Source organism: Branchiostoma lanceolatum, chromosome 10 (genome assembly GCF_035083965.1).
Source record: "Branchiostoma lanceolatum isolate klBraLanc5 chromosome 10, klBraLanc5.hap2, whole genome shotgun sequence".
In the NCBI taxonomy this organism is placed as follows: Eukaryota; Metazoa; Chordata; class Leptocardii; order Amphioxiformes; family Branchiostomatidae; genus Branchiostoma; species Branchiostoma lanceolatum.
The window spans coordinates 16,511,490-16,534,456 of NC_089731.1; the positions used below are offsets into that span (position 1 = coordinate 16,511,490).

Genomic DNA, 22,967 nt, shown 5'->3' on the forward strand with positions numbered 1-22,967 from the left:
TCCTAAAGACGTACGGTATGAAGATTGTCAAATCTAAACTTTAAGTCTGCAATTACAATAATAGGCGTGTACAGTTAAAGAGGTTTGTTAACAGATTCGAAAACATGCTTTTCAAAAAATGTTAAACAATGTACATAAAAGCTGCGTCCCTGTGGATGTGATTCATTGTTACTCTCTTTATGAAATTTCATGATCGAATATTACTATTCATTATTTTATTTCTTCATTGTTATTTTTTGGTGGCCCAGTGAGTGGACACTCCCTCAGGACGCTGCTGCTTACCCTGTAAAAGTGTGCCCTCCCCCTTAAAGACAAACTGAGTGTGCATCGCTAAGCCATTCTTACTGGAGGCTTGAACAATCACCTTGACAATATATAGTTCCTTTTGACATTGGTAGGTCAGTCCTTCATTTCCAAAAGCCTAGTAGATACAAGTTGCGAAGTAGTGGCAATGGATTGTGCCTTTTTTTCAAGGATGTCTGCAGTTTTATAATCTTTCCATTCATTTTACTATTTCCTACGTAGTCTCTGTTCCTCTACTCCCGTCGTGTTTAAGTCAAGGTATTGACTGTACACTAGCAGGTTGGCCAAGGCCAACATCTGATGCTTTCTTTTCTCTGGAGAAGGAGAACACCTGCGGGAAAGTAAATTTTCATGTAAAAACAGGTGTATTATGTCTGCTATGTTAATCAATACTTTCTAACAATACAGTTACCAAAGCTTAACCACCGCACTTTTGTGGAGCTTGCAACAACTTTAAAACGGGCTCCTTAAGTGCACGTTTTTCAGCTCCTTGGATCGTACCTACATCATCCGCCGTAAGTACGGGAAGTTCACAGCCGCCAGGCTGACTGCGAGACCGTGCCAATGTGTCGCACAGTGGGTTGTGTAGGCCAGTGGGTCCCCGCTTTTTCTCCCCACCATTACATTGGCACCGCCAGTTCTAAGTTCGCAATTGGCAACTGGAATAGCGCGCTCTTCCAAAGAATCCTAACCAGTGCTTTTGATAGATGTTGTCGGCGTTGGCTGTTCCTTCTACTTCCTGTAGCTGTAGAAATCTTGTCTTGATTTTTCCGTGACAGCACAGACTTGGAAAGACGGTCATTTTTTTTGGCACACTGATGTCAGTACTATGATCAATCATACCTGAAACAGCCGCACTGTTTGCGATCTCCGCTCCAAGCCAGAGTCAGACAAAATCTTAACATTGCACTTCCACATGCCATGCCTTTGTTAAACTCAAGAGGCGATACCTACACTACAAAATACTCTCTTGCTTTTAAGAAAGTATTAAGAAAGCATTCCTTGCTTCTTCACAACGGATAAAAAGACAATTATTTCAATATTTCAAGTGTTTCAAGTGTTTTGAACTATTTTTTAAAGAAACGTTAGTTCCAAGTCTATATAGTTAATAGAACATTAAAGTGTTACTTGCATCAAGATTTCATCTATTGAACCTAAAAGTACAAGCTATATCTGTAACTTTACATCAAGAGCATAGCAAAGACAAATCTAGATCATCTATGAACGGAATTCATAAAAGGACACTCTCCTCCAACTCGTTCCTATGGCGTTTAAAAGGACACTCTCCTCCAACTCGTTTCAATGGCGCTGCTGGTAGTTACCGCACTTGTCTTTTTACAGACAACACTGTTCCCAAGTCCCAACCCTTAGACCGTTTGAGATCGCTCTATACTGAGCTCAATCCGGCATTGCCTCATCCCATTCTTGATGTTATCAAAATGGGATGGGCAGGTTGTGTCCTTTACAGAATTTACTTCGCCGTATTGTGAAAGATACGACTGCATGGATCCCTCGCCTAGATAAGCTGGGACATTCAAGCAGGTACTAGGTGACCAGTCCCTAATCAATAACGTACTTATGTTGAAGAAAATGTTCTTTCAACTTTTTAACATCGACCTCAGAGATCTCACATCCTCGAGAAACGTTCTAATGTTGTCAAAACGCTCATACGGAATGGTGGCCATTTTTTAAATGATTTTGAATCCTGCAGAGGACACGTTAACCTGCTAATTGTCTGATACTCCTGAACCGTGGTAGGGCATTGCCTGCCCGTGGTCAGGCGTGACTTCAGAATCTCCATACCTCAGCATCTCGCTTTGCTATGCAATAGAATCAATCTTACTCTGAATAAAAGCCTTAAACGGTCTGCTATACAGTATCAAGATTTTTACTGAGGTTTTCCACAAGTTAACGTACGCTTACAGGTTCCAATACCTGAACCGTTTGCTGACATGTCGTTGAAACCGGCCGCCACCTTAACAAAATATTAAATCGAGAACAACAAAACTACGTATGAGGCGTCTCCCGAGTTACTCAGAACCAAGCTGTTCACAATATGAGTGCATCATATGTCCCATGGGTCCAACTTATCACTATTCAAAGGAAGTTACCCGGTGTTTTCTTAGCCCACTTTAGAATTTGCAGGCGCTCTGTTTCTGTTTGCCTCAGCCGCTTTGCTCCGCGGATGTTCTTGCAGGTTGCGTGGTCACAAAGGACAACCTACAGTTAGTTGACAGATAGGTCATTGATGAGTACCTTGACCATACACAAAAAGTAAGCTTAGTGCCCAAGACAAGTAATCATTCACGGCTATGCACTGTTCAACTGTACAAGTACACAGACACCCGCACACACGTGCGAATATATGAATACAATCATATCTTATACATCTGGAGATAGATAAAGACAGATATGTTCGCACCTGATCCTGGGCTATGTCACCACCCCTGTCCACAGCAAACTGGAGTAGAATCCGGATATTGTCGGATATTTTTGCTCCATCCATGTCAAACACTTCCAGCGGTGTGTATGTTGACTTCACACGATGCTGGGACTCACATGTCCTCACGGAACTGACGACTTCAACCAGGAGACGAACAGGTCTTTTCACAAAACGGTATTTCAGGGCCTCGTTGTCTTCTTCACTTTGAAGGATATCAAACTCCTTATAAGCTTAAGTTTAAAGATTTATCTCCAACTTTCCACATATGTCACACAAAACAATCCATATCTGAATGCACCGCCATGTGATTCTTTAAGTACTGTCTACACTTGAACTCTTTCTGACAAACTGGACACTCCGTATGTGATTCAACTGTCCCTAGAGAATGGACATGTTTGATGTGAGTTGTCAGATCTCCTAGGTTCAGCTTTACAGCCGCGGGTATCACTTCCACCGCACATTTTTGCTTTGTAGGCATATTATATCCATTCCAAAATGATGTTACGTTGTTCTGGACACTTACTTGCACCAAGACGGATGAAGTTATAATCCATCTCCACCTTCAGCAAATATATCCGCCTCCACACACATTCGTTCCATTCTGCTGTTCTCGTGTTACTTCACCTCTTTCCACTGTAAGTAACTTCGAAGCTGCATATGCACAGCGACACGCCCCCCCCCCCCTGCAGAATGAATAGATAGTCACAACAAAAAATTTAGATAAAACAAGTATTTCACTACCGACATGAGATAGCAGAATATCCATACTGTCACAGTCAACAGGTTATGGCGGCATTAACGGAACATCTGGGAACTTGAAGTAGCGTTTTACAGTTATTGAGAAGAACATACTCTAGATCGGACACTTCATACGATTTTGGGATGATTCAACGATATATCTTGGTTAGCTAGTAGTATTGATTGGTACAAAATGACGACGACACATCGCATTTCTTCCCAATTCGTGCAACCTTTAGGAGAGGTACATTTGCGCCTAATACCGGCGAAAATATAGTATATATTGTTTCCCTTATATTTTCAGTGTGACTTTCCTCTATACCGTTGATAATCAAATCCCTACATGAAATGTTTGTCCCCAGTATTCCAGCGCAGTAAAGTAAGATAGGTTTAACTGAAGTACTGAACAGATCAAGTGCAAGAGAAATGGATGGTTTGTGGCTTGATGCTAGTAAAGATTTGAGTTTAAAGGAAGCCCGTAGAGCTTTTAATCGTAATTGCTTAGTAGCACGCGCGAATGAACCCGCTGAGGTTATATCTACCCCTAAGTATGCTTGATAAGGTGTCCTCAAGCACTATCTAATCATGAACAGTCAATTATTAGCAAACAATGCAGAACAATCTATTGGTATCTATTTTACCGATGGCAAGATATAAATTACTTGTTTTCTGGATCAAGTTGCCGAATTTCGTCCTCTGTCCCATTGTGAAAAAGAAACCTATTTAGATATTGAATCTGTTTATTAAAACCTGTACTATCTGTTGGACAACAGATTGCCACATTCTGAACAGTACTTGTGGTTCTTGTCAACCGTTGCCGCACAGATCTTGCACGTTGTGACACGGTTCTTAAGGGGTGTTTTCCTGGTAACCGGCATGATCGTGAAGCAGCCCCCTCCGGACTCCTCTTCTGTTTGGGCTGCTGCCTGGTCTGCACTTTGTAGAGTCGTATTGACATTTAACAGTTGGTGGCATCGTTTCTGCGGCGTGCGGTTCCTTGGTACGTGCACGACTAAGCTGATGTCGAGAGGTTCCACTACTAGGTGCATAAATGTGAAAATTATGTGAATTTTCTGCAAAATTTCAAGAAAATGTGACATTATGTGAATCCAATCAAAAATATGTGAAACACAAAATGTGATTTTTTTTCAAAATGTGAATCGCGAAATGTTATTATATGTGAAAAAATGTGACCGTTTGAAAAATGTGAAACCATTATGTGAAATCGCACAACCCTAAAACGTGAACAAAAAAATGTGAATGTGAAATGTGAAAAAATGTGAAGAAATGTGAAGCGATTTTCCTCCGAAAACTGCAAGGAGTCAAATGTGAAATTATGTGAAATTCAAATCACATTTTTTCACATAATCGTGAGAATGTTATTTTATGTGAAAATGTTTCACATAATTTCACATTTGCCGGTGCCCTAGCTGATAATGTGATTTTATGTGAAACAAAATGTCCACCATACTTTGATTTCGCGCTCAACAAGACGAAGCAAAAATAAATGCATTTACCGCCATTTCTCAAGACATAATGCATCAGCTTTCAAACTTTTCATCTCCAGCATCTACCGACCCTCTTGTAAATGCTATCAGAATTAATCTCTGGTATATTCACATTTTAAAATCATTATCAAGTATGTGCGAAGTGAGCTCGTGGCTGGATGAAGTACAGATTTCCGCTGTTGTTTGGCTTCTTAGCCCAGTGGGGCGCGGCCGGGCGTGATTGTAGCCCATGTAGGGAAGCCACCTGTGTCAAAGGTCAAGTAGGGGGTGCCAGCAAAACATACGAAAATTATATTCTTTATTGAGATGCTTTTATTCTCGGTATTTTCTTGCTGAAATATAAAGAAAACAACATTTTTTCATTGTGGAAAAAATGGTCTAGAGCTGATTCTTTTTTTTGTAACAAAATGTAATATGATCATTGTTAACGCGATATTTGCGTTACTGTGCGGTCAATCTGCAGCGATCGAGCGGGAAATAAACATTTTGCTTTGTTGAATTTTGATAGCCAAACTTGTCTTTTGGGTGCATTTTGATGCAAGAGAGGCCCATTTTTAAGGCAATGATGGACAAGAGAGTCGGGTGAGTTGAGGAAGGACGGAATTATCTGCACTCTCACTCAATGAACAGAGGAATCAGTGGGCTTGGTAGAACAGTTTAATAAGTAAGGAAGATTTTTTAGCCCCTGGTGGGTGGGTGTTCGATTCTTTCCTGTAGAGCTCGAAACGTTCTATCGACGAACTAGACTGACGGAATCACGTGACTCGCAGGTCAGGGTTCACGCATATAATTAACCAATTTGAGCTCCGCCCAAATGCCGACTATGGCCTGAAAACAAAATGTTTTAACGGCCCCTGTCGGAAGTCTAAATCTAACGTAAAAACAAACACATCGTATCCACTCAAGATCGCCACGAAGGCATCCTACTGGCCCTGTCACAAACTGTTGTAGCCAAAAACTAGTCTCTACCAGGCTCCGCTGATCGCTGGGAAAATAGTAGAAATCGGCCAAATAGAGTCGAATACTAGTAGTGTGCCAAGGGTAGTCCGCTATGCAGGAAGTTCAATAGGCGTTGTTCTACTATTTTCCCAGCGATCAGCGAAGCCTAGTAGAGGCTTAGGGCTATGTTAGGCCAAGATCTCTTCGGGGAAGACTGGGATTTTTAAGGTCAGGGTTATCTTTGGATTTTTCACGTGGTAAAAATCTGATCGGCCACAACGATACACGGGGAACAATTAAACTCCGACCACGTAAAACTACTACCGGGTGCCAAATATTACCCCGGGGTAGACCGGATGTCAGGTCAATGGCTTCCTTGTGTAGGGTACTAAAATGGAACGAGCCCGAGGAATCATACTAGAATCCTGCATATCGTCTGGTGTTTTAACACTGGTGTTTTAAAACACGTCCATCAAACTTCTTACAGTGACCTTAACTTGAATACAGGAAGAAGTAACCTGGGAGTCCAGACACCGTAATCGGCGCGCCACCGAGCACCGCACGCGCGCCGAAGCTCTCCCGGCCCCCCCTCCCGCTCCCCCCCCCTCCCGCTCCCCCCCCCCGAAGACCGACCCCGCCCCACTCTCCGTTGTAAACCCAAGCTCCGAAATTTCTGTTTAGAAGTCTTTTTTTTTTTCAAATCATCCACAAAATACCCGTTATTCAAAATGTGTCTACTAGAATGGTGTATATCTTGTTACATTAGAATATGGATTTTAAGGGGTGTTGGAGGTTCTCCGGTTTAGAAATCAACACGGAACTATTAATTTATAACTAGACCGCCCGACAGACCTGTTTCATAACGTGTATGTAATCAGTGCTGTACATATTTCTGCGCGGATGTAAATTGTAAAGCGCTCTACAAGTCAACCGCAGGCTATGATCTTATACAAGAATCCTGGATATCATGTAACGTTACAACAAGATTTCACCACTTCCAATAGTGTCCCTATCACCAGAAAACAACACGGAATTATCAACCTTTCAATACGAGACGATCTACAATAGTCTGTCAGTGCGTGCACCCAAACTCTTTTAACTGTGCTGTCAATTTTTCTGTCTAAAAGCCTTTTTTCAATCCTGTAAAGACACCCGTTACTCAAAATGAAGAACTAGGATGCTGTATGTCTTGCCATGGTACAATTTATATTTCTACCTATCTACAAGGTTCTCAAATTTAGAAAACAACACGGAACTTTCAATTTTCCATTAAAAGACCGCCCGACAGACCTGTTTCATAACGTGTATGTAATCAGTGCTGTACATATTTTTGCGCGGATGTAAATTAAAAAACGCTCTACAAATCAACCGCAGGCTTTGCTCTTATACTAGAATCCTGGATATCATGTTATGTTACAACAAGATTTCATCACTTCCAATAGTATCCCTATCACCAAAAAACAACACGGAATTATCAACTTTTCAATACGAGACGATCTACAATAGTCTGTCAGTGGGTGCACCCAAACTCTTTTAACTGTGCTGTCAATTTTTCTATCTAAAAGCCTTTTTTTCAATCCTGTAAAGACAGCCGTTACTCAAAATGAACAACTAGGATGCTGTATGTCTTGCCATGGTATAATTTATGTTTCTACCTGTCTACAAGGTTCTCAAGTTTAGACAACAACACGGAACTTTCAATTTCCAATACAAGACTGCCCAACAGACCTTTGACATGACAGGTATGAGATCAGCGCTGTATACCTTTCTCCCCTGATGTAATTTGTAGACGTTCTACAAGTGGTCTGTAGCTTACATAATACCATACTAGAATCCTGGATATCATGTTACGTTACAATAAGACTTTATTACTTCCTACATTGTCCCTGACGCCAAAAAACAACACGGAATTATCAACTTTTCAATACGAGACGATTTACAACAGTCTGTCAGTACGTGCACTCAAACTCTTTTAACTGTGCTGTCAATCTTCTATCTAAAAGCCTTTTTTTTAAATCCTATAAAGACACCCGTTACTCAAAATGAAGAACTAGGATGCTGTATGTCTTGCCATGGTACAATTTATATTTCTACCTGTCTACATGGTTCTCAAATTTAGAAAACAACACGGAACTTTCAATTTTCTATTAAAAAAAACGTCCGACAGACCTGTTTCATAACGTGTATTTAATCAGTGCTGTACATATTTTTGCGCGGATGTAAATTGTAAAGCGCTCTACAAGTCAATCGCAGGCTTTGCTCTTATACTAGAATCCTGGATATCATGTTACGTTGAAACAAGATTTAACCACTTCCAATAGTATCCCTAACACCAGAAAACAACACGGAATTATCAACTTTTCAATACGAGACGATTTACAATAGTCTGTCATTGCGTGTACTCAGATTTTTTTAACTTTGCTTTCAATCTTCTATCTAGAAGCCTTTTTTTAAATCCTATAAAGACACCCGTTACTCAAAATGAAGAACTAGGATGCTGTATGTCTTGCCATGGTACAATTTATATTTCTACCTGTCTACAAGGTTCTCAAGTTTAGAAAACAACACGGAACTTTCAATTTTCCATTAAATGACCGCCAGACAGACCTGTTTCATAACGTGTATGTAATCAGTGCTGTACATATTTTTGCGCGGATGTAAATTAAAAAACGCTCTACAAATCAACCGCAGGCTTTGCTCTTATACTAGAATCCTGGATATCATATTACGTTACAACAAGATTTCATCACATCCAATAGTATCCCTATCACCAGAAAACAACACGGAATTATCAACTTTTCAATACGAGACGATCTACAATAGTCTGTCAGTGGGTGCACTCAAACTCTTTTAACTGTGCTGTCAATTTTTCTATCTAAAAGCCTTTTTTTCAATCCTGTAAAGACAGCCGTTGCTCAAAATGAACAACTAGGATGCTGTATGTCTTGCCATGGTATAATTTATGTTTCTACCTGTCTACAAGGTTCTCAAGTTTAGACAACAACACGGAACTTTCAATTTCCAATACAAGACTGCCCAACAGACCTTTGACATGACAGGTATGAGATCAGCGCTGTATACCTTTCTCCCCTGATGTAATTTGTAGACGTTCTTCAAGTGGTCTGTAGCTTACATAATACCATACTAGAATCCTGGATATCATGTTACGTTACAATAAGACTTTATTACTTCCTACATTGTCCCTAACGCCAAAAAACAACACGGAATTATCACCTTTTCAATACGAGACGATTTACAATAGTCTGTCATTGCGTGCACTCAAACTCTTTTAACTGTGCTGTCAATCTTCTATCTAAAAGCCTTTTTTTTAAATCCTATAAAGACACCCGTTACTCAAAATGAAGAACTAGGATGCTGTATGTCTTGCCATGGTACAATTTATATTTCTACCTGTCTACAAGGTTCTCAAATTTAGAAAACAACACGGAACTTTCAATTTTCTATTAAAAAAAACGTCCGACAGACCTGTTTCATAACGTGTATTTAATCAGTGTTGTACATATTTTTGCGCGGATGTAAATTGTAAAGCGCTCTACAAGTCAATCGCAGGCTTTGCTCTTATACTAGAATCCTGGATATCATGTTACGTTAAAACAAGATTTAACCACTTCCAATAGTATCCCTAACACCAGAAAACAACACGGAATTATCAACTGTTCAATACGAGACGATTTACAATAGTCTGTCATTGCGTGCACTCAAATTCTTTTAACTTTGCTTTCAATCTTCTATCTGGAAGCCTTTTTTTTAATCCTATAAAGACACCCGTTACTCAAAATGAATAACTAGGATGCTGTATGTCTTGCCATGGTATGATCTATATTTCTACCTGTCTACAAGGTTCTCAAGTTTAGATAACAACACGGAACTTTCAATTTCCAATACAAGACTGCCCAACAGACGTTTGACATGACAGGTATGAGATCAGCGCTGTAAACCTGTCTCCCCTGATGTAATTTGTAGACGTTCTAAAAGTGGTCTGTAGCTTACATGATACCATACTAGAATCTTGGATATCATGTAACGTTACAACAAGACTTTATCACTTCCTACATTGTCCCTAACGCCAAAGAACAACACGGAATTATCAACTTTTCAATACGAGACGATTTACAATAGTATGTCAGTGCATGCATCCAAACTCTTTTAACTGCGCTGTCAATCTTCTATCTAGAAGCCTTTTTTTAATCCTACAGAAACACCAGTTACTCAAGATGGATAACTAGGATGCTGTATATCTTGTCATGATACAGTATATGTTTCTAGCGTTTTAAAAGGTTCTCAGGTTTAGAAAACAACACGGAACTAAAAGACCGCCCGACAGACCTGTTTCATAAAGTGTATGAAGTAAGCGCCGATATATCTCTGCCCGGATGTAAACTGTAAAACGCTATACAAGTCAACCGCAAGCTATGATCTCATACTAAAATCCTGGATATCTTGTGACGTTCCAGCAAATCTTTCTCACTTCCTACAGTGTTCCTTACACTAGAAAACAACACGAAATTATCAACTTTTCAAAGCGAGACGATTTACAACAGTGTGTCAGCGGGTGCATCCATTCTCTTTTAACGCTGTTTAACTTTAAATTCAGAAGCCTTGTTTTCCAATCCCCATGGAACACTCGTTAGTCAAAACGAAATACTAGGATGCTGCCTATCCTGTCATATTATAACATGATTTAGGGGTGTCGATGGTTCTCAGATTTAGAAAACAACACGGAACTTCTAATTTTCCCAGTACAAGACTGCCTGACAGACGTTTGGCATGATGTGTATGAAATCTGCGCTGTACATATTTCTGCCCGGATGCAAATTATAAAACGCGTTACAAGTCGTCCAAGGCTTATTTGATATCATACTTTAATCTTAGATAGCTTGTAACGTTAAAACAAGTTTTTCTCACTTCCTACAGTGTCCCTTAAATCAGAAAACAACATGGAATCATCAACTTTTCAATACGAGACGATATAGTAAATGTGTATCAGGGCGTGCACCAAAACTATTTGAAGTGCGTTGTTTAACTTTAACTTTTTAGAAGTATTTTACAAATCCTCCACAAAACACCCGTTACTAGAAATTAATTACTAGGATGTCAGAAACAATACTTGTCGGTTCTGGATTAGGGCTGTTTCAGACAAATCACCACCATCCATTGTCACCACCGGCCTTACTTAATTTTTTTATCGTGCATTTTTATCGTGTTTAATCCCGTGTTGACCCTAATTGTCATATAAACGACTGCTAGTACTCTCCAAGCAGAGGAGGGGTTTCGGCTGGTTTTAAATGAAAGCGCGACAAAAACGCCTAAAAACACGTCAAAAATCAGCCGAAACCCCTCCTCTGCTTGGAGAGTAATAAACAATACTTGTTGCATATTTTATCGTGTTTAATCCCGTTTTGCCTCTTATTGTCATATCAACAACACCTTGGCCAGACTTGTCAACTTTAGCCCAGCTTTCGCAGATCACAGCGCGACAGACCTCGAAGCAGTATGGACGGATTGCATACGGCTTCTGAAGCGAATACGGAGGCAAGCAGTCAGGGTTCTGTGAACAACGCATCTCCGGATTTTGGAGACAAGGCAAGCTGATAATCCACTGATTCTACGAGCGGCCGTTCCCAGACGCCGTGATACTGACAAGCTATTTGAAAAACTGGAGAGGGTTCTTCGCCAGGAAGAGGAGACTTATGGTGTTGTTAGCACTGCTGTGGAGTTTCGAGTGAACACAATGCAGACTGAATGCCTGATTCAAGTGGAGCTGAGAAAGAATAACGGCCATGGATATTACATTTGACCTTGGCCTTCATGTCGGTACGGGAGAAGAAGGAGGCATCAGGTTGCGGATCATGTCCGTAAGGTACATTTCGGGCCAAACTTTTGTTCAGAATGTGGCCACAATGACATCACCAAGTCACTCCCAGCTATGCAGCGCCATTGCAAGCGAACAGGACATAACAATCGAGCACAGCAACCGCTGTTTAACATATTCCAGGTTGCTGCTGTCAGAAGATACTGCAGAGAAGTGTGTAACGAATTCTTTGTTCCCTTTTCTGAAGAAGAGTAGCGTTTTGCCCTTTATAAACTAAGAGATGTGTAGATAATTGAGTTCAATACAACTTATTTTCATCAAGCCTTGTTATTTCACAAGAAAAATTTCACAACAGCAGCGCTCTTAGCGCATTATGTAAATAGATACGACATGGATTATTTCCAAGCAGATGCGGGGTCCCGCCCAGTTTCAATCTTTTACGCGTGATTTTAGTTATGATTTTTAAAACCACTACTCCCCACAATAAACGGAGAGAGTAAGAGGTGAAGAAATATCAACTAACATATGATTGGTGTGTCACAAAATCACGCGCGGAAAACGAGGAGACGGTGTCAGAGCCAGCATCTGCTTGGTTATGTCCGACAATCGACAAATTCTAGTTGTATTGCCATAGTCTTTGTAGTTTTAATTTATAGCTTTTTTCTTCACAAATGTAGCTTTTGGGCATGGTTTTAGTAGCATTGAAAGTAATTTTTTGTATCTAATTCAGTGGTAATCAGTAGTGATTAAGACAGTCCAAATAACAGGGAAGGGCGATATAGGCAAAAATAGCGAATACGTTAATGACGTGCACAGACAGTATTGTAAAAAAACACAAGGTTTTTTTCTGTATGTGTCTGAGACAGTGGCACATCCCTGCTTCGGCACATGGGAATTGTATCTGTGAAAGGTCTAACATGTATATTTCTGGCATTTCACACCTTCGCGAAAAGTAACAATTATTTGAATATCAAAGAGTCGTTTACTCAAGCGGTGCTTGCATGAGCCCTTTCAATACAATAAAGCCGCATATGTACAAGGAACACGGCAGAAATTTTACAAAATAAATGAATGTCAGCGAACAACAAAGAGTTTCTATTGTGTGCTTGCAAATTGGGAAAATACACTAGTGCGATCCTTGCATTTGTAGATCATAATCATGTTTCCATCAGAAACCTAATGCATTTGAATAAAATATGAGATGAAAATGAACATATCGCACTGCCTGTTTTGTTGGTTACAAGATTAGTGAGGGTGAATTGATTTAAAGCATTGTTTCAACCGAGTTAGAATATTCTCAAAAATATAGCTGCTTGAACAACGGGCTATAGGCTTTGGTATTTATTTTGAAGACCCGCCGCGGTACATCAACTACATGTTTTCGCTCACATGCCCTCGACGGTTTCTCCTGTCGTCCTTTGCGCTTAAGTACCTCTTACTTTCGGGGCTCGCTGTTCGGCTCGGACGAACTCTGTTCGGCTTCGCCGAACCCGCCGCTCGTGCCTTCGGCATCACTTCGGGTTTCGCTCAGAAGCACGATAATACCTTTGCCTACCGATATGGGAATGCGCTGAGGGGCCGCGTTACGGTGTACGGCCTACGATTCCGGTAGCATGGAGTCCATATTCGACAAGCAGAGGCTTTGATCGAGAGGGGTAGTTTTGTCCGGAGAGGGACGTTAAAAATCCCGGCCAAAACTACCCCTCTCGATCGAAGCCTCTGCTTGGAGAATATGGATTCCAGACATTTTAGCTTTTTAGCTACTTGCCAAGAAGGACTACCCTTGGCATACCATTCACTTTATTTGACGCCACTTATCTATTTGCCCAATTTTGCATTTCATAGGGGAAAAAGCCTCGCTTCTGCTTTGTAATTGCAGTTCGCCAGGTTACATTTTTGCGCAAGGGTGCTAAACAGTACTTAAGTAATTATCGGAAAGCGAAAACTACTTTATACAATATCTTTTCCCCGATGGCTACGGATACTTATCATGAAAATGACCCCGCCGGCGGGAAGGCGCCCTTTGTTATTGTTTGATGCCGCCGGGCGGTAATCTCAAAGTGACTTTTAGATTTTAGACGTTAAAAATCCTGGACAAAACTACCCCTCTCGATCGAAGCCTCTACTAGGAGAATATGGACTCCAGCCTTTTTTAGATTTAGTCTGCTACCAGCCAAGGACTACCCTTGGCATACCATTCACTTTATTTTACGCTTTTTAGTACTATTTTCCCAGCGATCAGCGGAGCCTGGTATAGGCTATCAAAATGGCGGGAGCGGAGCTTGGGTAACGGACTCACTTGAAAGCTAAGAAAGCTGGACTCCAGGCTATGATTCTGTGGGGGGGGGGGGCGGGCTGGGGTCGGCGTGGTTGTGCAATGTTTTCACGTTACTGTCACCTTCAGCTCTTTGAGCAAACAGCAGAGTCTGCGGTTCCACCTTATCAGTACTACAATCATTATGTTACCTGTTGTATGAACACTGTATAATTGTATGCTATATATGACGGTGGGAATTGTAAATATGACTTATCGATTTCTTTGTTTTGCCTGTATAACCTCGGAGCAACGAGGTAAAAAGAGTCTTCTGGGATGTAATAATTCAAGCATAGTGCACTTCCTTCTTGAAATTGCTTAGTTATGTATACGTAGATATGCAAGCCGATGTTTACTATATACGAACAATAACTGACATATACCTTTTATCTTGTCTTTGGGGGAGTATGCTAAGCATAATTTCTTGAGCCTCTACAGGAGGCATTTAGCCCAATCATGTTGAAAAAAACCCTCCAAGATTTGTCCACTACTTTTGATATGACATAATAAAAGGAACTCGGCCATGCTTATTTGATATCAGACTTGTGTGTCGGTTGTTTGAAATTAGTAAAGGTAAATTAAGAAGGATGAGCTTGATATCCATTGGTCCAGACAACGATCCCCTAACAATGGGTCAGTAATGGGACTGTTTGACAAGATCGTTCATTTTTTGTCCGTCGGGGGACTTGGTGACTCATTAATTCGGTTTTCCAAACAACTGTCAAAGTTTAAACATCTACTCAATGTCGGCCATAGCGCTCACAAAAAATATTTTGTACAGACTATCTTTATAAACTGGGCCGACGAGTTTCAAAAAGAGCAGGAACGTCTTGACTCTCACATGAAGGCGAGGGGCTGGGCGTTGCTGTCAAAGTGTGAATGGGGCGTGACATTAGGTGCTTTCACGTGTAAATTAGTTAATCAACAACTAAACAGTGGCACGCGTGGGGAGAGGAGGAGTTTTTCACACCTTCTGTTAATTGTTGTCTGAATGCTAAATGATAGTCAAGTCACAGCGCAAAGCGTTGGTTATAATAACTTATATCGTTTGCAACGCATATTTTGCGAGCATATCTCAAAAATGTTTAGCTTAATCGACGAAGAAAAGTGACGGGGAAAAAAAAAGCTACCTTCTAGCTCGCTTACAATGTTACCGTTCAATGATGGTGAATTACCATGCTTTGAAAGAAAGACTTCAAGTGTAAACGTGGGGCGCCTTGTGGTAGCGGAAGTGTGTATTTAAATACAGTATAGACGTCACATATAAACATCGGGAAAAATCACAACACTTACCTTTTGCATATTCTGTTAATTCAAATGTCTTCAAATCTTGTGTAAGGCAATTTACATTAATTTCACATGTAAAGAATGTGAATTTAATGTGATTCACATATCACATTTTTTCACATTTCGCTTTTTTTGAACATCACATAAATTTCACATTTCTCCGCTTGCTAGCTGTTTTCACATCTTTTAACATTTTGCAGCAGACCGCGTTTCACATAACTTTCACATGAAGTCACATTTTATGAAATGTGATTTGATATAACATTATTTCACATTTTCACCCAGAGCACGTTTCACATAAAATCACATAAATATAGGCGGCGGAAAAACTCACTGGTAGTCACATAACTTCACATAATGCGTTAACAGCAAACTTCACATTTAGATAACATATTTTCACATTTGAAAATGTGATTTTCTAGACCTTTCAGGGTGAATGTGAAATAATGTGACTCAAAATAATAACATTTTTTCACATTTTAGTGTCACTCTTCAGAAATGTGACCTGAATGTTATTTTATGTTATAATCTGTCAACTTATGTGAAAAAATGTGATGCTGTTGGACCTCAAAATCTTTAACATTATATCACATTTTATCACATTTTCTTCAACTTTTGCCAAAAATTCACATAATTTTCACATTTATGCACCTAGTAGTGTTCCGCTTCTTGATGTTCTTCCTCGTCAGGGGAAATTGGAGGGCCTGGGGCGCTTCTTATGGGGTCCCTCCGCCTTTGGGGTAGACCTTGGCCCGATGATCTGGGGCGAAGAGAACAGCGCCAAGACTCTGCTCGTGGCTGTGGGCGTGTCCCTTGATTTGTTGACTATCGCTCGCAGCACATCAGCGTTGACATGAGTAAACAACGGGAAAGGCCCGACATTTCTACTTGTTGCGTCACCTGTGCTCTCGACTACGTCTACGGCTCTAGACTTCCACGTTGGCCACTTCGCTACATCCTAACGTTTCATCTAAGCAAGGAAACTTCCTTGGTCTAAGTTTCGCTACTAACACTTCTTCCTAGTCAACCTTGTTGGCGCTCACATGATGGCGACTATGGTTCCCTTCATGTTCTGCAAACTAGCTACCGTACGAAGTTAGGGGGAAACCATGTGTCCAGCGCTCGCGTTCTTGTCACGTAAGAAAACTACAAGTCTTTATGTAGGTGAGGGCAGGTTTTCTCTCAGTGGCCTATCAGGAGGCAGTTGTGGCACTGGTTCCTCGCAATGCCGCCTCCCTGCCGGTTCGGGGCGCGTCGCGTGGGGGGTCTCGGAATTCTTGGTCGCCGGTCTTGATACCCTCGCCGATCCGCTGGCCGTCTGTCGGGTGGAGGTCCCCGGGGGCCCGCCTCCTGGGACAAATCTTGTTCGGGCGCCCGCCTCCTTGGGTACGGGTCGGCGGGAAGGTTACAGTCCCCTCCCCTGGCGTTCCTCCTGAGGGATGCTGATGCCTTCTCCGCCTCCTCCTCGAGGCGCCGCTCGTGCTTTGACATGGCGAATGTCAGCACTTCCCTGCCGACTCCCCGGTTGGTGGTGTGCCTCAGAACGCACACCCTCAAAGTAGCTCCTGGTCTTGGCGGAGGTCGAGGTGCTGATGACTTTTTGCAGCGCCTTCTCTAACCGCATGGGCTCGGTGTGGATGGCCGGCTCTCTGCTGATGCGTTTCAGCTTCTGGAGAGCGTTCTGTGCCAGGGTATCCTATAAAATACCATACAAAAGAACATCTGTGTAAGGCTTTGGTCTTGCACCACAAGCATCTCTGATTGCACCAAGTTCTTAATCGCCTGCTTGATGACAGTCTAGGACAGCGCGGTGACTTTCTGGTTACTAAACGGATGGAAACTAAATCGCACGATATCGGAGCCCACTAGCGGGACGGCAAAAAAACGGGGGAGGGGGCGTTACGTTAAAAATCTTTTGGAGGCTCGCTTGCGAGCCAAAAATTGCGTCCTTCTCCGACCGCATTCATGCAGGTATCGTTGCAAATCGCCGAGAGACGAGGAAAGAAACTAGGTGTACACTGACGTTACGTTTTCTCCTAATTGTTGTTAATACTCTCTTCTTTTTTTTTGAAAAAGATAAAAGAAGGGGTGAAGTCTGAGACGCTTGTCACGTTGCCCTCTTTCTAAGAGCCTTTGCGGGGGAAACGGGGAGAGATCTGAACAAAATTTGGGATGGTGTGAGGGTACCACTTGGCGTTGGGATAGGAAGACGTGTCAAAGCACCCCCAAGCGATAAGTATCTCTAGAAAAATAACACTTTGTTCGGATGGCATGTAATCACGGTTACATCAGGGCTCTATACTCCTCATGTGTGATTTCACCAATCCATTTGATATGAAATGATTTGTCTTCTGGTTTATGAAACAGAATGGCCGTTGCCTGACGCCCATCTCGGCCTGCCCGTCCTGATCCCTGTATGTCAGCCCACTACAAACCTTATCATTTTTGCCAATGCCTACTCAAGCGGCTTTGGTAGCCACAATGACATCCTTCTCTCCCCTACTCCAGTCGAACAGGCTTAGCCTGAACCGCTGCCCTTCAACTAATTTTACCCAGTTCCAATTCCTCATTTTTCTGTGGCTGGTGGTGGATGTCTTATATTTTTTGTATGTGCCAGCAGACACCACCTCGCACGCCATTTCTTGTGTTGATTTTTGCGTTTTCCCTAGTTACGTCTCACAGAGTACTCGATGTTTTTTTTACTTCTTCCGACTGAGGATGAAAAGCTGTAGTTTTCCATGTATAAGATCATTGTTATGTGTGGTCGCTTCGGTGCTGACGGATTTCTTTCCACCGTTTGCCATGTCTGCTAGCGAGTCGGAGTCATTAGAGTCCGAATCCAGTCATTCAGTGTTTTCTGGTCTTTCCTTTGGATGTAGGCCGCGTCCGCGCCGCATCCTTGGTAGTTTTTAAAATTCGTTTCTGAACTTTGGACGGGAAACACTGGAGCGCTGCTTAACACGTGTGATTCGCGGTGAAAGGGACTGCACTGACTAGCTTCCCCGCTGGGACGAGGGGTCAGGATTAGCGGCTAATTAACGTTGCAGGTGATGTAGGAGGTGATGTCAGGTCAAACGTGCCCTCATCAGACAGCTGCAGTGTGTGGACGAGGCATGCGAAATGGTTTGGGTGGAAGTCGGATGTTCTGTTTATCTGTTTCACAATTGAGTGTATCAAAAGTCCACCCTTTGTATTCAGCATATTCAAGCTCTCAATAACAGCCCAAACATTTTTCATCAAGCTTAATTTTTTATCTTGATTTAATAAGTAATCTTTTAGATTATAATTCACAAAGGACCAGTGAAGTCCGTCTCTCTAAGAAGGCGACTTTCCAACAAACCCTATGCGAGCCTCGCAGGACCACACCAGCGCACATCCTTCTCAGACCGTGAGGCAGGATGTAAATATGTGCCGCCAGAAGGTAGTACGAAGCGTCTAGTAATAATGTGTTTGTTGTCAATATAACCGGCCTAAATTCATGAAAATATGTTGTTTTGGACGTTTTGTTGGACACGCCGTGTCATGTAAAGCAGGCTTTGGAATGTGACCTCTCACCAACATTGAATTTTTCAAAACAATCCTGGATGTCTCTCTCTTGGATGTCTATCGTGATCGTCCAAACCCTCAAGTTTAACTATGTTCCTGCACCTACACGAGAAATGTAAAACCAATTAATTAAAAATCAGTTCTCTCACTGCTTGGAAATAGAAAAAGGCCGATATCATAATATACCAGCCAACCAGAGACGTTCATGTCAAGATAGCGTTGAAGACAATTTTCACTTCCTAATGATAGGCATGTCGAACCTCCGCGTTTTTCCATTAGAACGCGGCAGCGCGTGAGGCAGTAAATGTCTTTTAAAAAATCTTAAAAATCAACCGTTTGTATTTTGCCAATGAAAATCGTTGTCAATAATCTATGGAAGGTTTGCTATCACACTATCATCTTTTAAGTTGAAAATATCCATCGAACAAGGAGCTAAAAATCATCTAAGTTGGCGATGCAGCCGAAAAACCGCCCCGTTCTGACGCCGCGAACGCGGCACGCGATTTTGAGGCTCCCGGCGGAAGTCCCATTTTCAACTCAAAAGCCACAAGCCGGTGTAGCACGGAGAACTCTGGGAATGGTTTCAGGTGAAAGGGCAGAGATCAAGGTTCACGTCAGTGGTGGGACAAAATTTCAACGTGATTCTAGGCGGGAGATATGGAAGAAACGGGAGAAACCTCCAGAAGTAAGTGGACATTTTTGCTATTTTTCTTGAACTTAGCAACTTTGTCCCTATACTGTCGCAAATATAGATATAATATGGTTATCATGGTGTAGTTTTTGGTTCTATTCAGGCGAGTTTGGCTTGTGGGTTTAGCGATACATTTTGAGAGTTTTTTTCGACAGCCCGAAAAATGACGTGCGCTGTGTGCGCATACGTGACGGGGGAGGGGGGCGTGAGATCGCGCACTTTGTATGTGCTCGAAATTGAACTTATTGTCATAAATCCTGCGCTATTTAACCGTAGAATTGTCATATATTTTATGCTGAATGTAATATACCTTTCATATCCGATGATATGGCATACTTTGGACGCAACAAACAATTTTCCACTGTCGTAATTATGTTGTGTATATACACTAGCGTTACGATCATACAGTCCGAATTTGTCACACAGTTGTATGATCTTCATTCAGATGTCCTTTCTTGATTTTCCAGTGGATACAAAGGTGGCATATCTGGTAGAGCTATGCAGAGAACGTGGGCTGCCTTCAAGCAAACTTGAACAAGTTGAAGATACCACAAACATCAGATCAAGTGCTTGGTGACTAGAATTCAATTTCCTTCTACAAATTTTCGAAGGGAGAAGCTACTTCAGGAGAATAACTTGAACACTAAATTAATTACTGATACTGTACTAGTCAGAAAGTAAGTTGTAAGTCTGCAGTACTGTAGGTACATTATTATCTGTACCAATCAGAGATCTTATTAGAATGGGTAACATAGGTATTGATACTTATAATTAGCACAATACTATTATCATTCTGATTGATCATGATGTTAATTAGCATATTTAACTAATTAAGCATTGGAATATTAAATTTTTTAAAGTAAAGATATTGTTAGGAACCTGTTTCAGCAAGCTTACAACATCAGTGAGTTCATGTAGCAGCCAATATCAGTATCAATAACAATGTATGCATTTTACTATATATGCCTCATTAGTTTATTGCCAATTAACACATCTTCATATAGATCTATTATTGCTCCTGTTGTAAAAATTCCTGTGTTTAAGTCAACATGTAATGTAGGTTAACAGTTGAAAGTTGTTTTAGGGAATAGGTAGTACAAATAGGGATAAGTAAAACAACTTGTTGTACATGTGTATTTGAGGATCAGTTCAGTTCATCCTCTGTTGAGGATAATTACCCTCATTTGCATATCTTGCAATTAGCAAAGACTGCAAAAATACATTATTCTCATAATGATCTCTTCAACAACAGGATAGTTGGAACATGTAGTTCCTTCTTCAGTTTTCAGCATGTTTAGAAATGTATGTTAATTGATTGGCATTATTGTGAATGAATAAATTAGTTAGGGTTAATTAGGGCTAATTAAGATAAGATACTGAATATAGGTCAAAAATAAAACATGACAGTCTGTCCAGTTACATTATCTTTAAATGCTGAAAATTTGAACAATATTGGTCAAAGTGTTTAACAGTTACATTAAAACGTATGTAAATAACTGTGGACTTGTGGTCATTTCTGGTGCCATGTTGAGGTCAATCATTCCCATAGGGCCAATAGATAAGCGTCTTCTAATGAAAACGTCCAACTTTTCAACTTTGAAAAATTCTGAAAAATTTCAACTTTGTCCGATTTCGACAGGATAAAAAGCATATTAAGCGGAAGAATCTGATCTGTACTTTGGCAACAATTTCAGCAAGTTATATCCTACCAAAAAAAATGGTGTGACATGCCTACTAATGACATGCCCCGCATATACTGTAGATAGACAAAAGTTAATGGATACGATCACATGTAAATCCAGCAAACCCTTGCCAAAGGCAAACACAGACATTTTTAATCTACTCATGTCCTGCCCCGATACCATATGTAAGTATTTAGACCAATACATATGTAGCGCTTTACAAAAGAGAGAATGTATTGTAATTGATAGAAACGTTTCATATCAGTGCGCCATTTATGTCCAAATTCTTGTAATTATAGCTCTCAGTATGGAATAGACTAGCTTAGTATTGTATTGATTGCCTTGTTATTGTTGTCATACATTGTGCCATGTACATACAATTGTCGAGCAATTAAGTTCATTCATTCATTCATATTACCCGATCAGTATGTGCTTTATCAGTCCCAATCCAACATACGACCATGAGGCAAAACACCATGATTATGAGACAAAACGTTTTGAAGGGAAATTGTGAATGGCGTAGAAAATATCTGCCATTTCTACGGAGAGTTCCATAGGGCTCCACTATCAAGTGAACCCCAAAATGGCCGACAGTCCTCGTTGCTGGGGGGGGGGGTCACGTGACTGAATACGCCCTAAAGAGAAAATTTTCTTCACGTTACCTACCGTATGTATATATATATAAGATAATGCAATGCATTGGCACACCCGCGTTGATGTCCCGCAATCAAGTCCGTGCAGGCTAGAGGTGCAAACTGGCTGGGTGGAGGGACTGACTTTGACATCACCTGGGTACTCTGGGCCTGTGTCGTGCCCCTGGGCTGCCATTTTTTCTATCCAGTAATCACGTCCGTGCTGGCTGGAGATGCAAACAGGGACGTCACCTGGGTACTCGGGGTCCTGTTTTTGAATTATACTTACTACAACAATCCGTAAACACAGACACACCCTAAACAGTATCTCCTTTTTCATATGTGTTCAAGTCTATCTGAATGACTTATTGTACGTGGATGAATCATTTCTCACAATCAGAGACTTACATAATCTATATGGCTTAACATGGATTCAATGCAAATAATGAAAAGTGGCCACAAGATGTGTGATAAACTTTATTACCGTTTGTGGTAAACGAACTGTATAAAACATCCTTAGGGCTTGCACATGGAGAATAGTAGCTCTTCAAACCGTATCTTAAGAGATTGCTGAACCAGTATGGTTACCAGTTTTATATTCCGCACCATATGTGTGAATTTTACCAACATTCTTTATTAATGATATTGTCTATCATTTGTATACATGTTTGTATCAGTTTGTATATACTTATGGGATTATTTGTCATTTCAAATGAGTTGTTGGTGAACGAAGACTACATGGGAGCTTTTAAGTCTGATACGCTAAAGGGGTAGCTGTCAGCTGGAACTTCTATCGGCGACTGAAAATCAAGGGGAGAGAATGGGATTATTAGCATTATGATGATAGTAAATTGTTTCCAGTCAGTGCATCATGATTTTTTTTACTGGTACCTTAGTTTGAGATACCACTAATTCATTCCCAAACACATTCTTACAACATCCATGAGTTTTGTTGAAGAAAAACCCAGAAAGGTGTAATAGCAATGATTTTGAAGCCATTACTTTCAGAGTTTAAAGTCATAGGACTGTTACTGTTTTTAGTATGGTATGT

The 22,967-nt window shown here is 41.0% G+C and overlaps 1 long non-coding RNA gene across 1 annotated transcript; it reads left to right on the forward strand.

Annotated features, from left to right (window-relative positions):
• Positions 1–19,155: 19,155 nt before the first annotated feature.
• Positions 19,156–21,099, forward strand: LOC136443622 (uncharacterized). The gene is made up of 2 exons (XR_010757178.1): positions 19,156–19,596; positions 20,070–21,099. It is a non-coding gene; the product is annotated as an uncharacterized lncRNA (long non-coding RNA).
• Positions 21,100–22,967: the final 1,868 nt, after the last annotated feature.